Consider the following 16,417-nt stretch of genomic DNA (forward strand, 5'->3'; position numbering starts at 1 on the left):
CGGGGCGGCTCGGCTCGGCTCGGCTCGGCTCGGCTCGGCTCGGCTCGGCTCGGCTCGGCTCGGCTCGGCTCGGCTCGGCTCGGCTCGGCTCGGCGCGGCTCGGCTCGGCTCGGCTCGGCTCGGCGCGGCTCGGCTCGGCGCGGCGCGGCGCGGCTCGGCGGCAGGGTCTCCGGCTCCTCTCCCGAAGGAGGGACGGTGTCTGCACCCCACTGCGCTCCTGTCCGCCTGCAACGGAGAGGTGTCTGTGTCAGCTCTAAAGGGAGGCGTCTGCACCCATGTCAGCTCCAAAGGGGTTGGACAAGACGATCTTCAGAGGTCCCTTCCAACCCCTACCATTCTGTGATTCTGTGAAAGGCAGGCGTCTGCACCCAAGCACCCATGTCAGCCTGCAGAGAGAGGTAATTCACCCCTGCACTCCTGCCAGTCGGTAAAGCCCAGACGTCCGCAGCCATGCCCCCATGCCGTAGAATCATGGAATCATTAAGGTTGGAAAAGACCTCTAGGATCATCAAGTCAAAGCACCTTTTTTTTTTTTCCTGCAGGAAAAGAAAAATATGCCAGCCTATAAAGGCAGTTGGTTTCATAACTATACTCAATCCAATCTATGCAGACTAGTCGTCTGCACCCATGCCAGCCCGATCGTAGTCTCACATGCCTTGACATTTTGAATTTATAGACTACAGGCACGAGGCAACAGGAGGGGCTTCTCCGTGGTCTCTGCACAATGCTGATAAACGCAATATGCTAGAATTGCTTCCTTTTCCGAAAAGACTAAAAAATAAAATTTTTTTTAAAGTGCAGACCAGTGGTCCACTTGCAGTAATCTTCACCAGTGCACAGCTGTGCTCTGAAGCATGGCTGCTTCTAGGAAAGGGCCAAGAACAGGAAAAGGCCACGGTCGCATGATAGGATGAAGATTTCTTCCCCATCTCAGACAGCGTGTGGTCCTCTTGTGCCACAAAGCTGGGAGATTTATAATAGAGGTGAGTCCTGCTGCCCCAGGACACTCTGTTCCCCATTATTTCATTTGTTGTTATATTTTGCACAGGACTGATGTGGACTTTGGAGGAAGTAAAAGAGCAAAACAAAAGGCTGGAGATTCCTGTCACAGCAGCCCAGACACCCCTGGAAATAATAGACAGAATGAAGGAAAACGACAGTAGGGAGGCTACCACTTATCCCACTGCTGATTTCCACAGCTGCATGCAGAACATAATTACTGGGTCCAGCAGCTTTGTATTGCTTAGATGCAGATTAAGACACATTCTTCCCTGAAAACCATAGACAAAATAATGAGAACATGATGTGCAGATGAGTGTGTTGCTGCTTTGAGCCTGGTAACGGGCTGAGTCTGTGAGAAAAGCAACAGTGATACCTTTGCAGGAGGGCTGCTGCCTTCCCTCCTCCCCACCATCCCAGCACCCCTTATCAGACACCGTGGTTATGCGTTGAGACCCCGGCTGAGGAAGAGATGTCTTGCTTGAATGTGAGCAGGAGAGTGACTGTGACATGCGGATACTCCTTATCTAGCTGCTAATGCACTTTTTATTGTGTCCGTTAGGTGTGAGCAATATGGGCAAGTTCTCTAGTACTTGCGCAACCTTCACAGTGGCCTCCTGAGCTGACGGTGCTATTCTCACACACAGCAGTTTATAGACACCTCATCACCAGGTTTGGGGTAATTAGTGCAGCTTGGGTTTCTAATAATAACCCTTGTAACAACAATAACAGCAGCACGATGCAGAAGAACCGCTGAGTGTTTGCAGTAGATTCTCAGCAAGTCGGGACTGGCAGCAGGACGCGAGCTGCAACCCTCAGTAACGCCAGCTGTTACAACAAAAGGGCACTGATTTCTCAGACTTTCTCAAAGCAAAAGGGAGGAGACGTCTTGCTCTGTTTGTTTCCAGAAAACACTTAGACATACTCTCATTCCTGAGGAGGGCGAGTAGCACACAGAGCAGCTTTCCCAGCCCTCTAATAACAGGGAAGTCACTTCTACCTGAGCAGGTGCAATGGGAACCTGACTGCAGACGCTGCATGTGCAGAATTGGCTACTGCCAGGTAATCACCCCACCACCAGGGAAAGGGGCCCTGAAGCCAGGCGGCTGGCACACTCAACATGCAACAGTACTCAACCATCTCTTTTTCTGTGCTTGGGCCAGGATCACAGCCCCTGCCGTCCCAGCAAGAATTTCCTAACCGATAAGAGCAGCCTCCTTTTATCCAAATCTCTCTCACCCCTGCTCAAGCAGCCGCCAGCATGTCCCCTGGAGGAGGAGGAACCCCAGGCAGGTCACACAATGTCACTCAGCTGGACACTGGCTGGCACTCAGAGGAAGCTGAAGGGAGCCCGACACCTCTGCTCCAAGGGGCAGAGATAGATAGGAACACTGAGAGGAGGATACAGAGAGGTCATGTGGCTCCTTCCCATTTAGCTCCCACTGATTGCAGTCTGGCCTCTCCTGGGCAGGGTTCTCAGGAGGCATTGCCTCGTCTGCTGGTCATGGCACAGAGCTGAGGTTCGGAAGATGATGTTATGACAGAGATTGTCTGTTTTCTTGGGCAGCTGTCATCAAATCGCTTTAATCCCTCCATGCAGCTTCCCCCCATAAAGGAGGGATAATGCTGCTCAGGGGACATTGCGTCGTTGGTGTTTAAAACTGGCCTGCAATGTTCAACAGTGTCTTGAGCAGGCAGAGGGCTATCTGGCATCACATTGCCCAAAATAGCCCATGCATAATTCTGTACCGTTCCTGTGTCAGTGTCATGCTCTGGATGAAGGCCTGATTAGGCAAAATTTTCATAACCTTTTTTCCACAGTTGCAATAGCACAAACAGCACAGATTTCCCAAGCAGGTTTGGAGCCAAAATACATTGATCCTGGCTTGAAGAAAGGCTTTTTTATTCTTCTGTGCTTATTCAAACTATGAACCTTCTCCTGTTGCCAAGAAGCAGTCTGGCTAGCAAGGACCATGGTAATGATTTTTTTAAAACTCGAACATCTGTCTCTGCTGGGAACGAAGCTGAGGTTCACCAGCATATTTCATGGTGAGACCACCAAGCAGCTGTCAGGCAGCCCTAACCTTCAGCATGTGTTATTGTACTGGAACTAAAAGCCTTCAGCAAAGAAAGCTTCAGCTCTCATAAACTCTCACTCCTCAACTCTAGGGACACAGCATGTGCACCACAAGTTGGCCGGCTGGCACAGCTGCGAGGTGCAGCCCACAGCTTTCCCAGCAAGAAGTGAAGAGGAAGACATTGCTTTGGAGTCTAGCCCCATGCACACACCCTTAATCATTTCTGCAGGGGTAGGTCCAGTCAGGGCTGGGTCAGCCTTGGCTTCACGGCTGCAGAAGCATATAGGAGGATGTCATCCTTAACCCAAAAGCTAAGCACTGGTCTCAGCACAGACATCAGAGAGAGAGGTTGCATGAGGCCACATCCCCTCAGCAACAGGACTGTTAATTACTTCAGCGAGCAACAAAACTTTCCCTTTGCATTCCTCTCCTCTCGCCGTAAGCCCTTACTCTGGAAACTCTGGAAGAATAACTCATTATGCTGAACAAACAGAAACGAGAGCAGCCCTTACACAAGCAGAGCACTGGAGCTGTTGCCTGAGGCACACCTGGGGTCACCCTGGTCCCTGCAGTTGCACACGGTTCAGTTGTGTGGCCAGTGCTTGGGTGTCTGTGCTCTGGCAGGTGGTTATGGAGAGGGCCTCGAGATTCCGTGTCCTCTTGCACTGCTGGAGAGGTGCTTGCACAGCAGCTGGGAAAGGTGCAGACACACAGATGCAAAAGACACCCTGGCTTGAGTAGCGTGTAGTAGCAAGGATCAGGCCCTCACTAATGCAGTGATATTTGGGGTTCAGTCACAGTGTGATCCTGGAAAAAACATATTTTCCTTTCTGAAATTCTGGTAATTGCAGTAATAGTAATAATGTTTAGCTGCTTTTGTAACAATCAGCAGATCTCAAAGCACTCCAAAAACCTTAGTCCCCAAACTGAAGAGAACCTGTCCCCAGGGAACAGGTGGAATAATGTTTTCATCGCAGTTGCTCAGTGGCAGTCCTGGTACAAACCCCCACGTTTCCCAATACTAAGATTGGTTTTGCATCCTGCAGCATTGCGACACGCTGTGCTCAAAACTTGGACACTTCCAAGTGCCGCTCCCCACTGGCCCCAGTCTTGAAGATGCTGTTGAAGAGCAAAGAGTTTACATTTAGTCACTTTACATTTTTCGGCATACAACTTCGCTAAGGGCCACTTGCAAAAATGACAAAACTCTGCTCTTTCTCCGAAGAACAGCTGAGTGGTGTGACAGATCAGCACAGCTGATTCAAGCAGTGCTCCCTCCAGCATTGCTTGAATCCTGACCTCGGATGACTTCACCAGACAAGGTCCTTCCCCTATTTTTCCAGCATTTTCTCCCTCTGTAAAAAGCAGATAACAACAATATGGAATTTTCTCCTCAGGATGCTGTGCAAATTAAACAGCCATGTATTGTTCAGAAAATAAAGGGAAGGTTAAAAATGCTCTAAAAACACAGTTATAAGAACTGGATAGCTCAATTACATCATTATCATTGTTCTCATTACAGACAATACAACCAGTTATGGACCCCCTTGTGCCGGTTATGTATAGATATGCAGTAAATGCCTCTGCTTTTAATTTTTTACAGCCCTGGGTGACTGGGGTACCTCCCCTGGGCAGGGCTGTGCTCGGTGCCTGGCACTGCTGGGATCACCCGCTAGAGGGGAGCTTTTCCCTACAAACCGCCCATCCAGCTTTTGCAGCAGGAAAAACTTTTCCAAGCCTAAACTGAGAGAGGGATTTGCAGGGATGGATTTGCACCGACAGCGCTCCCAGCCGGCATTCTCGGTCGAGTGGTAAAGTTTCTCTCTCGGTTTAACTTGTGTCACTTGGGAAAGGGGTTGTTGCATCTGCTGGTGGGTACATGCACACCCACAGCTCTGCTAGTACTTCACAGTTCACCTCTGGAAGTAAACATTGGCACCCCGGATGCACAAAAAGGATGTCAAGACAGCCAGCACCAGCTGAAGAAGGATATCCTTCCAGTGAGCTAATCCAGGATCCTCCCCAAAGCTGAGCACTTTCATGTTGTTACGGTGTTTTGCAAGATGTGAAAAACTCCAGGAAAGATTTCAGCATGGGGTAGCTCCCTGGAGTAACCACAGACCCCACAGGAGGAGGGAAGGGAGATGATACCAACCAGACATACCTTCAGCTTCCACTGCTGCCTTCTGCAAACAATCTTCCCTAGGACAGGAGTGTGCAGGAAGAAAGAAGATGTCCTTGCTGAAGCCATAGCAGGTTTTTCAGACATCTCTGGCAGATCATGCATCAACACACACCAAAATGACATCTCATAAGAGCATGGAAAATCGAAACAACCCACAGAGCTGTAGGCCACATGAAATGAAGTCACTGGCAGTTCCCCACCCCCGGTCCCAGGGATTTGTCCCCCAGAGACCAGCCAAGACAGCACCTGCCAGCCACAGGGAGCCGTCCTATCTAGTGCCTGAAAGCCCAGCAGATGGCAGAAAGGCCTACAGCATTGGAGAAGAACATGCTATTAACTACAGACATGGTTATTACTCATAGAGCGGTACTAGATACCTCCCAATCATAGCTCCAAGTGTTATGGGGCTGAGCATGACAGGATGATATTTCTATGGCACTTTTCACCCTAGAGATATTTCAAGGCTCAACATGTCCATTTCTGGTCTGGTATATGTACACTGTGAAATAAATGGGTTTTATGTCCAGTGGACACAGACATGCGTACACACACTGCCCTGAGGACTCATGTGCTCTCTGTGCAGCCTGACCACAGTGAGAGATGCTTCTTGGACCCATTTGTCCTGTCCCTCATCCACAGGGAACCTCTCTTTGGCAGCTCCCAGCTGCCCACAGCCTGCTCGGGTAAACACTGTTCTGGCCCCATGATATCCAGGAATCGCAGATGAGTGTCCCAGCTCCTTAAATTCAGCCTGGAAAAATATTTCTATGTAGGAAAGAAGGTACTGCTAGAGAACATGATGAGCAAGGTAGCCTTATTTAAACTCCCGACAGTTATTTATTCATTCATTTTGCTGTAGCTATTTTAGTAGGTTGTCATATGAGAAGCCAACTAAAAAAACCCCTCGGCTAATGTGACAGCAAAGCTGGACAAGATTAATATCTCTGAAGGTGGGATTGTGTCTTCTGTGGGTGTGCTGGCTTACACCCACCTCTCTGGAATGAACAGCAGTTAAACAGTGACAGCAGCCTAAGGCAGGAGATGGACAATGACAAGTCAAATCACATTTATTAGGGTTCTCACATACCTTTCTACCAGACTGAAAATCAGGGTATGACATTTTCTCATCACACCTTGAAGACACATTGTTTACTACTGCTGATACATCTCTGAGAGCCATGTAATTGTGGGATTGTGTTGCAGGTTTCAGAGCAAGTGTCAGCAACAGTTTGACATAGGGCTAAAAGTCCAGATGTGTAAGGTGTCTGACAGCATCTTCTGCTTTGGCTTAGCATGAGTCACTCCACCCCTCCCCTAAGTCATAGGATTTAATGGCCTCTCCTTTCAAGTGGAAAGTAGCGGTGGAAAATTTGCTGAGGAGTATTTCAAAGTGCGTGGAAGCTGATAAAAGCACCGGCAGTCAGTGCCTGGGACTTGGCAGAGGTAATCAAAATACCTGAGCCCCATTTCTCTCTATCTTCCTCTCTCTCCTTCATTGACTTTCTGGATGATTTTTAACTTCATGACTCAGTCACCTCTTTCTTCTGTGTAAAGATGATGGAGACTCACCTCCTTGATAAAGCACGTCAGGTTCTACAGTTTATATGACTACTGCCTGAATAAGAGCTTGAGATCACTGAAACCCGTCATACCTCTGTGGTGGTCACTGTAGTGATGCAATGTCTAACAGAGTGGTGAAGTGTTTACTGACAAACCGGGTACATCCACTGGTTTCTACTCAGTGCCTTCCTGGGTTGACACTGTTCAGATGGGGACCTACCTCCCAAAGTGAGGCCGTTCACATGGGCAGAGCAGAGGTTTCCTCCCCAGGCTGCAGAATTTTGGTTGAAAAGAAGACCTGAGGGACTTTTTTGCTTCATTAACAGGCTCCAGGTGGCCTGTTAATGTCCCATCATGGCTCTGGAAGTGCAGGTCAGCAAGCCACAACCTGCTTCTCTCCTCAGTCTGAATCTGCTTCTGGGTTTCCACTGTGAAAGTCTTGAGTTGTGTGAGCATATGTTTCCCAGAGTTCAGGGAACACACAGCTCTGATACCACACAGAGCAGAGCTCTTCGGTGATACAAGTGACACAGCAACAGCACAGCTGGGACAAACCTCTCCCAGGGCTGAGAGCACATGCAGGGAGGGGCCTCGCTTTACCCAGCAAATGCCAGTAAAGTCTAGAAAAAAGATCAAGTAGCGAATAAAATTAGCACTGTGGGCTGCACTTACCCTGCCAAGAGAGCTTATGTAGTGTGGGAAGGGGAAGTGCTGGAGGTAGCATGACCAAGGCATGTGGGAGGAGGCAGAGAAGGAAAACTGATCCATCCTACTCGTTTGCACTGCTTCAAAATATGAGACCCAGCAGTCAGAGGTGGAGGCTATAAATGGCCAGTCAACCAAGAAGCAATGAAAGGACACACCATGACTCGCAGCACTTAGCAAGCCTGAGAATACATGGCCAGAAGGGTCAAGAGAGCCAAATTGTACAAGCACATTTTTAAAGGACTGTCTGGTTTTTTCTAACTACTAATAACATTTGAAGTTATGATAGCATTAACCTCAGCTCCTGCTGCAGGGCATCAGCTGATCCATCAGGACTACCTCTACCTCCCTCCCTGCCCAGCACCATTAGAGCTGGCCATGTTGGCCATGTTGTTTCCATCCCTGTGAGAGGCAGGACAGTGACCTGAGCAGAGGACACGATCCAGTGTGAGGGCTGCCTTTCCTGGCATGCCCACCTGCACCCACATTTTCTCTGCCACCCAAAATACTGCCCAGGTTCCTCCCAGAAGCACACTGTACAGAGGATGACCAGCTTCCCTGTGCCAAGTCTCCACAGAGCCAGGGACCTCTCCCGCACCTCTGGTCTCAGTTTCCATGCACTGGAAGGAGCACTGGTACCCCTGGGGTGGCAAGGTCTGGCATGAGGTATAAGGCGATGTCCTACCCAGGAACGCTGTGGGGCTGGGGGTTAGGAGGGACGTCATCTACTTGCACAAGGAGTTGTCTTTCTCTCTTAGATGTGAGTCTGGAGCCCCCGTCTTAGCTGCCTCAGTTCAGGATGGTCAGACACAGAAGACTGGCTGGGCCCACTATGGAGACAGGCAGCAGATGTGACACAGATGTGGGTTCATGTTTCCCTGGAGCTCCCTGTGACTTTGCCCCTCTCTCCTGAAGTGGACGCCAGGACTCAGGAACCCTCTGGATCTGAGATCCAAGCAGGACCTTCTCCCAGGGCAGTAACTAACCCACTTACTACTCCCACTGATTCTCCGATGGCTTGAGGGGGACAGCAGATGCCATGCAGCGACACTGTGACCAGAGGCTCCAACCTATGCCCAAATGGCGGTGAACAGGAGGTCAGGGCTGAGCAGGCAGTGCAGAAGGCAGAGCAGAACAGGCAGCACTAAGGATCCTGCCTACTGCCTGCCCTGCCTGTACAGCCAGTTTCAGAGGACAGCAGGGCCAGGGAGATTCCCTGACCATGAGGACCAGAGCAGCACTGCCTAAAACACTCCCTGTCAAAAGTGGTGGGAGTTTTCAGAGCATCCATAATAGTCCTTCCATGGGGCCACATCCATTTCCTGGAAGTTTTGCCTTTTTCTGTGCTGCAAAGCCTCAGCAAGCCTGAAAAACCAGTTTGGTTTTGTTTCACATTGATTTTTTTTAAATTATTTTTTTCTCTTTGCACGGATGCCAGTGCTGCTGTGCCGTTGCTATGTTTTGCGGTGGTTAAGCACGGAGCGGTTCTCATTTCAGGCGCTGACGTGAACCCTGCAAATCTGGAACAAGTTAAACCGGCCCTGCAGCGCTGCAGGGAAAGCATGGTGGCCGCCCCTGCTCCACAGCCCCATCCTTGCACCCCCAGCGCCTCCATAGAGAGGCCAGCACAGAAGCACAGTGTCAGCTCCACATTGCAAAAAGCTCCAAACTTTTCAGGGAAGGCTGTGGCCAACAACTGGCCCAAAAGAGCTGGAGCTCAGCTCAAAACCTTCCTGAGATCAGTGAATTTTCAGACCCTTCAAGCTGAAGTTAGGATGAGGATGCTCACAGCACCACAGGTGGAGAGTGTTCCCCGGGTGGGTGCCTGGGTCTGACACCCTGCAGTGACATCACCCTAAGCATTCAGGGCTGAGTTTGCTGTTTCACAAGGCAGACGCACACTACAAGCCCCCATACCAGTCAGTCCTTATGCAGAGGAGGGTGCTGTGCTGTCCCCACCAGACCCTCATCACCCCACTCCCACCTCTGGGGCTCATCCCATTGTGGGGCACACAGGGCAGGAGGAAGGGGCTGGGGTGCATTTCAGTTCATCTCTCCCCCCACCGGCTCCCTCTGCGTCAGGAGAAGCACAGGGCTGCTGCTGGGATTGCAAAACACTCGCCCGCGCTGTGTTTGAGGCTGGTTTTCGCCAACGTTACTAGGGTACAGGAGTGACTAATTCTCTCCGAACTTTCAGTTTCAGCCTCAAGCACCACATTTCAGAGGGACCTGGCGTCTGTTGTGTGGGTAAAAAACCCTGAGACAGCTCAGTACTGTGGCTATCTAGGGCAGAAATATCCATATACAGAGATCAGCCTCATCACCGCCAGTGCTGCACCGAGCTGGCAGAACCCAGCCTGTCCCCAAGGCATATGGGGCAGGGACAAGCACACACTCCCTTCTCTGTAACCTTCCTACAGCTGCTGAAGTGCTGCTGGCTAAAAAATAATTTGCATTCTTGTAAGGCAAATGAAAAAAGTGCAGCAAAAATATTTGTGAGCAGAAAAGTAAGCAACAGACCTTTTAAGTAACTTCTATTCTAAAAAGTGATCTCTGGACACCAGTCAGACCTTCCTTAATCAGCAAATAAGGAGCAGAGAGAGGGTTGAAGGGCATAAGGACATGAATGCTTTTACTTGCAGGGAACCTGAGTTCAGGCACCAGCCTATGAATCCCTCCTGCCTGCTTTCCAGGAGTCCTCAACAAAGCCGCAGGGTTCCCTCCTGCCTGGCAGACACAGCAATGCTCTGCATACACTGGAAAAGTACAGCCCATGCAAGAAGTCTCTGGATGAAGGCTTCAGGGCAGGGAGTGGGGGTTTGCTTCCACCCTGGCATGTGAAAAGAAATACAGATCTGGAAAGGTGCCATGTAAATGGGTTTCAATAATAGCCACTGGAGACAGGCCATAGCACATGAGGTGGGGAGGTATGGCAGGGAGGGGGCTGCGACAGCTCAGCGCAGCTATGGGAGGAATGTCCCCTCAGGAACTCACTGTTCCTTCCTGCAGCGCCAACACCACTATGCAATACAGGAGCCAAGCAGGAAGGCTCGCACAGCTCCCCTGCTCCTGGCTGCCTCCAGCATGGATCCTGCATGCTCAGCCCTGCACAAACAAGCCCCTTTCTTGGGGTGCCATGGGAGAAGAGGGAACAGAGACCTATGCAGCCAGCTGCTCCCCATGGCTGATGATGAGCTAAAGCAGGGCCAGGGGATGCACACTTCTCCCAGTGGCACAGGGAAAGGCCAGAGGTCTTGCAAAGCTCCCTCTCATGTGAGACCACTGAGAGGGTTCCCAGCACAGCCAGCACCTCCAAGGTTGCGCATGGCTGTTGGTGAGCAGCTGCTCCACCTTTAGCTGAGAGAAATGCAGCACACCCAGCTGGTTCCTCTCCCACCCTTTGCATCCCCAGAGAGGGGCTGGGTGGCCACTGATCCAGCATGGCCACCTCCACTCTGTGCTCGGCAGGAGGAGGCTGCTCCCTGCCCTCACCAAAGTGCACGCAGTTCAGGAGTCATTGCATGCCCTGTGCACAGGCACACTGGTTTAGCTATCACTTTTTACAGCCAGTGAGCTCCAGCACCTCATCTGATCTTTGCAGCACAAGGAACAGCAGTTCACACAGCTTGGGAAGAAGAGAAATGTATCACAGAAGCCACCAGGTAATGGGGCAAACAGCACAGTGTGTCTGCAAACATGATCCAGTGCCTTCAGCCCTGACAAGCAGCTGCTCAACTGGCCACCATGCTCCCACAGGCAGCCTCCTTCTTGAAAAGCCATTTTTCATTCCTTTAGCTGCCTTTCAGACACCCACGACTGGCTTGAAGGGGAGGAGGCGGCTGGGAAAATTGACATCACTGGCCAGATCCAGAGCTGGCAATTTGGTGGAAAGCCAGGTTTATAAGGTGAATAGCCTGGAGCAACTGGTCCCACTTCTGATGCAGTGATATCTTACACCCGCTTGCCAAGGCCACTTCCAAGCCAAGCGCAGAAGCCACATCCCTAAGCTGGCCAGGCCTTTAGCACAGCCACCCGAACGCTTTGAATTTATGATTGAGGAAAAGCTGTTCCTGGTGCACACATGAGTGGAGGTAGCAGCAGTAGGTTTCAGAGGACAAGACTTTGATTCACACCATAATTAGTGTCACAGTCATGGCATTTTTTTGTGCCACTTGCAGTTGAGGAGTGGGTCCTTAGAAGGTAGCGGAAAAATTAAGAATGGCAAATTCTTCTTAAGCTTTAAAGAAAACTTTTACATCCTCTTCTCTCTTCTCAGAAGCCTGCGTCTCTTCAGACCTGCAGTTTCAGATGTAAGTATGAACATTGCACTAACAAAACCCACAGCCATGGGGAATCAGTCCATGGCCCTGCACATCACTTTCTACCTGTAAAATAGGTCCCTACAGTGAGCATCCTGGCAGGGCATGGGCCTGATCTATCTGCTCCAGCACCTGGAAACAGGAGCAGAGCTTTACTTTTGCTACCTCATGAATGTGACATCCCCATCGTAATAGGGCCTGCCGCACTATTCAGGGCCTTACTACAAGGCATGTAGTAAACCAACAACTCCTTTTAGTTAATTCTTTTTAGGAATTTCTTTAAGCCCTGGTGAACAAATGGCATTCTACAGCCCTCGAGATCTAGTCATTCTGGAGTAAGAGGCTAGTCCAAAATTGGTGAAAGCAATCAGCAAGTTTACAGCTCTGCATTTAGCACCCCTGTTCATCCCTTTCAGCCTTGCTAAATGTTTTGGAATCTCAAACTCCCCCAGTAGCCTATTTCAAATGAATGCAAAGCCCTCCAGTGTCCTCAGCAAACCCCAGCTGTTAACCAAACCCAAGCCTTTTTGATTCCTGATCCGTGAGCAAACCATTGGCAACGAGCATTCAACAACAGCAGCAGCAGAGAACTCTCCCTTTGTGTGAGACCTTCATGGCCCCAGCTCTCTGCTTTTGTTTTATGCCTCTCTTCCAGTCGTGCCCAGCTGTTTCTTTCTCTCACTACCTCTGAACCCAAACCCATGTGTTTCATATGAAAAAAATCTCTGCATCCCCCACCCAGGAAGATCATTTTGCACCAGAAATAGAGCACGCTATACTTGGGATGCAGCCCAGGCATCTTAAAAATAGCTCAGTGCATAGCTCGTTGTGCCACTTACAGCTCTGCCAGCTGCCTGGACAGACAGACAAGGTGCCAGTGGGCAGGCCCTCCCTGCACAAGGCCATAAATGACCATGGTACTTTCCAGCAAACCAATTGGTGCCTGGCAGGGAGAGCAGGGTGGGCAGCACCATGCTATGCCCCGACTTAACACTGCCTGCCTGCCTCCCTTCTGCTGTCCCCAGGCCCCTTCTCCCCACACCACCCCAGCAGCTCGCCTTGCGGTCCACATTCCTGCTCCTCATGGAAGGCATTAACACCAGATAAAAGTACGATGAGCCCAAATGTAGCACCCTGACGTCAGCCATCCCTAGGGTCTGGAAGGGAAGCTGTAAATAGAGGAACAAAAGGCAGTTTTAAAACACCATCTTCGCCGGTGCCCATGGACAAGCATTTAAAGAATAAAAAAGAACAAGGGAAGGTGCTGAAACTTGGGGGTTGCTCAGTGCTGAGACGTCTGCTGGCTCGGGGACAAAGGAAATTCTCCTAAGGGAGCAGGAAGAGCGAAAGAGAAAGATTGAAGGGGTTTTTTTTTCCTCCTTGTAAAAGGCTTTGTTCCTTTCTGTTCCTCCCAGTCAGTAGGAAAGGGTGGGAACTATTGTTCAATACTATGCAATCTGCTGTTCAGCTGGATCCTCACACAGCTCCCAGGGTAGCCAGAAATCCTTCGGCTCAAAGCATCCCGCTGACGCAACAGTGGCTCCAGCCAAGCTATAGCACCAATGGGGTTTCAGTATTTGACCAGCTTCAACCACCCCACTCCACCTGTGCTAATCTCAGCAGATGCTGCAGTTTGTGTTTGTGTGTCTTGAAACACCCCAAGCAGCTGGATTCCTCATACTCAGCTGCCCAACGAGGCTTAAAGATGTTTCCAGAGGTCATCTCCTCCCACAAGATGCCAGATGTGATCCACCTAGACCCGGGAGTGGGAGAAGTGGCCGTAGCACAGACATGGTTATAGGATCCCATCAGGCTGCAGAAGAGCCAGGCTGGCACCCAGACTATCAACTGGGAGCTTTGCTCTCCCAGCAGCAAAGCCCAGCAACATAGGGGAAATGCCATGTGCACCCAGACACAGCTGACACATGTAGGACTGCTGACTTTGTTAAAGCAAAGACCAAGGAAACATCCTGTAATAACATTTAAACCAGCACTTACGCAATTAAGAAAGACCCAATGGACATTGTGACAGTTTATGCCAGTTGTTTATGTTGACAGTGTTCCCTTTGCCTGGCTAAGGGGAACAAGCACTAGGCACTTTAAACCACTGAAAAGCAGCAAAGTTTGCACCGTTCTGTTGCATATTTTATATGTAAAAAGGGTTGTACATGCATACAGGATTGCAAACAATCATATCAATGTAATTTTTAAAATACTCATTGTGCAAAAGCCCCTGAAATATGTACCTGCAATTGTCAATATTTCATTGCAGAAGACAAGAAATGGAAGAAGTTACTAGCTGGTCTGCAAGTATCAGAGAGTATCAGGAAAGACCAGAGTTAATGAACATCTGCAGTTTATATCCTCCATAAATAGAAAAACCTGCCATCAAAACCACATACTGCTATGACCCAGTCACCAATTAAGAAAACCTCGACAAGATTTGAAGTAAGAACAAGATACTGACATGGAAACAAATTTATCATAGATGATATTTTGACAATAATTTAGGGAAGACACTGAAAAGAAAGCACCTCTTTCCAGTATGTAAGAGACCTGAAGAAGCTATTTCTAGACATCACCAGCACAATTGCTGGGGAACAAAAGAAACCTTTCAGAGCCACAGAGTGGTAGGGGTTGGAAGGGACCTCTGGAGATCATCTTGTCCAATCCCCTTGCTTGAGCAGGGACACCCAGAGCAGGGGGCACAGGAACGCATCCAGGCAGGGTTTGAATGTCTCCAGGGAAGGAGATTCCACAACCCCTCTGGGCAGCCTGTGCCACTGCTCTGTTACCCTCACAGGAAAGAAGTTTTTTCTCATATTTAAGTAGAACTTCTTGCATTCCAACTTGTGCCCATTGCCCCTTGTCTTGTCATTGGGCACTATTGAAAGAGTCTAGTCCCATCCTCTTGACACCCACCCTTTAGATATTTATAAGCATCAACAGGATCCCCCCTCAGTCATCTCTGGGCTGAACAAACCCAGGTCTCTCAGCCTTTCCTCATAAGGGAGATGCTCCAGTCCCCTGATCGTCTTGGTAGCTCTCCACTGGACTGGCTTCAGTAGTTCCCTGTCTTGAACTGGGGAGCCCAGAACTGGACTCAGTGCTCCAGATGTGGCCTCACTAGGGCAGAGAAGAGCGGAAGGATAACCTCCCTCAGCCTGCTGGCCACACTCCTTTTAATGCACCCCAGGATACCGTTGGCCTTCTTGGCCCCAAGGGCACTTTGCTGGCTCATGGTCAGCCTGTTGCCCACCAGCACTCCCAGGTCCTTCTCATCAGAGCTGCTTTCCAGTAGTTCAGCTGCCAACCTGTACCAGTGCATGGGGTTGTTGCTCCCCAGGTGCAGGACCTTGCACTTGCTTCTGTTGAATTTCATGAGGTTCCCCTCAGCCCAGCTCTCCAGGCTCATTGGATGCAGCACATCTTTCCGGCGTATCAGCCACTCCTCCCAGCTTGGTATCATCAGCTAACTTGCTGAAGGCACACTTTTTCCCATCATCCAGGTCATTGATGAATATATTGAACAGGACTGGACCCAGTACAGCCCCTGGGTAACACCACTAGTTACAGGCCTCCATCCAGACTCTGCCCCATTGATCACAACTCTCAGTTCTGTTGCTGAGCAAGTTCTCCATCCATCTCACTGTCCACTCATCTAACCCCATTCCTTCACTTGTCTATAAGGATGCTATGGGCGACAGTGTTGAATGCCTTGCTGAAGTCGAGATAGACAACATCCACTGCTCTCCCTTCATCTACCCAGCCAGTCATGCCATCACAGAAGGCTATTAGGTTGGTCAAGCACGATCTCCTCTTGGTGGATCCATGTTGACTGCTTCTGATAACCTTCTTTTCCTCTACATGGCTGGAGATGACCTTCAGGATGAACTGCTCCATCACTTTTCTGGGGATGGAGGTGAGGCTGACTGGCCTATAGCTCCCCAGGTCCTCCTTCTTGCCCTTTTTGAAGACTGGAATGATATTTGTTTTCCTCCAGTACTCAGGCACCTCACCTGTCCTCCATGGCCTTTCAAAGATGATGGAGATAAAATTAAATTACATCAGGAATTAGAAATATAAAAATCACACTAGTTTATTATATTAGTACAGGTAGAACCTGCATTTGGCTCTGAGACAAAGACTGTAAGTTAAAAAAATATCATGTAGTGAGAACCTGTTAATTTGTAGCCAACTAGTTACCAAGTTAGAAGGCAGCTATGTCACATTAGACCCCTCTGGGAGCTTATTTTTAAATATGGTCTACAGTTTGGGAGCCAAAAGGTATTGAAATGAGAGGGACTGGTGTCATACATAATCCTTTTATGAGACATGAAGCATTTTCTGTGGCACTCATGAGAGTCTTAACGTGGTCTATACAACATGGATTTTAGAATGAATTGGCTGATGAAATTACTGTTCCCACAGCCCTGACTCACCCAGCCTGAACGCCAAACAAGACTTAGGTAAGATGTAACAGGGTTATTGACATCCACTGCTATTAGCTGTGCTTCATCCCTATTCCCATACACTGAGTATATTCACAAGCATCTCCTTTCAGCTCTCTA

Source organism: Phalacrocorax aristotelis, chromosome 8 (genome assembly GCF_949628215.1).
Source record: "Phalacrocorax aristotelis chromosome 8, bGulAri2.1, whole genome shotgun sequence".
Classification (NCBI taxonomy): domain Eukaryota; kingdom Metazoa; phylum Chordata; class Aves; order Suliformes; family Phalacrocoracidae; genus Phalacrocorax; species Phalacrocorax aristotelis.